We start from the raw sequence: 1,129 nt of genomic DNA on the forward strand, positions 1-1,129 counted from the left end.
GGAGGTGTGGAGCAACTCGAGTTTTTCCACGAGGTAATCTTTACTTGCAATGAACACCGCCAAAAATTCGTTCATCTGTTAGGTAAGCATTACGAACCCACTCAGTTTATTGATACCAATGTTTTAAAGGTTCTAGGTATAAGGTATCAAACTGAAATGTTCTTCGATGGTATGGGTCTCGGGAAGCTATTCTATGCCCATGAGGAGACCTACCTTAGCCTTACTCTCGAGTTTTTGTATAGTCTCCGCATTGTCACAAATACTCGGAGAACTGTTTGTTTGGAATTCCGACTATGCAATCAAGACCATAGGTTAAACTTGGACCAGTTTGCAAACATTTTTGGTCTTATAGTGCCAAATGACAACACCGATAAGCCCTCCGACTTCAATGTTAACCACATTTGGAGAGCTATCTCCGGAAGGGACCTCATTCACTTGAAACAATGCTATACCTTCGCAATTCAACATCTGGTGATTCGGATCACCGAGTGCTTCATAGCCAGCACTATTAATGGGAGATTTGAACAAGATAGGTTCACTCTCTTTGACTTAACCTTCTTAGAGTCTTATTTAAATGTTCAAGGGACAAGGCCTTATAATTTTAACACGCCCCTTGAGATGCTCACAAGGTTCTTTGATTATGCTCAAGGGAACTCTAACATTATGACCTTTGTGATGGGAGGCCTAGTCACAATGTTGGCCAATGACCTTTGCCCCGGGTTTAACCTTCATGGGGCCTATGTGAAGCTCGAAGGGAGCACTTTGATTGACGAAGAGGCCATCTTCAACCACCACCGGTGGTGTACCTACACTCAAACCGGGAGTGTGGAGTGGTTTACAAAGGGTTGTTCTTCTATTGTCCTCGCGGGGTGGAATGTACCACCTACCGAGCCATGGTTGAGTCGGTACTCGCCTACACCGAGCTACCTCCTCGATATTGTGATCCACCCCAACCCGCCACAACGAGAGGACGCACATCATCAACCCCGTCAACCTCGTGGGATGTCGGTACGGGATAATGCACCACCATCTTATGTACCCATTCCACCATACCCCACTCCATATGTGCCATTCCAACCACAAGTTCCCAATGCTCCGGATTTGAATGACTTGATGAAACTTATGCAAC

This window comes from Silene latifolia, chromosome 10, assembly GCF_048544455.1.
Source record: "Silene latifolia isolate original U9 population chromosome 10, ASM4854445v1, whole genome shotgun sequence".
In the NCBI taxonomy this organism is placed as follows: Eukaryota; Viridiplantae; Streptophyta; class Magnoliopsida; order Caryophyllales; family Caryophyllaceae; genus Silene; species Silene latifolia.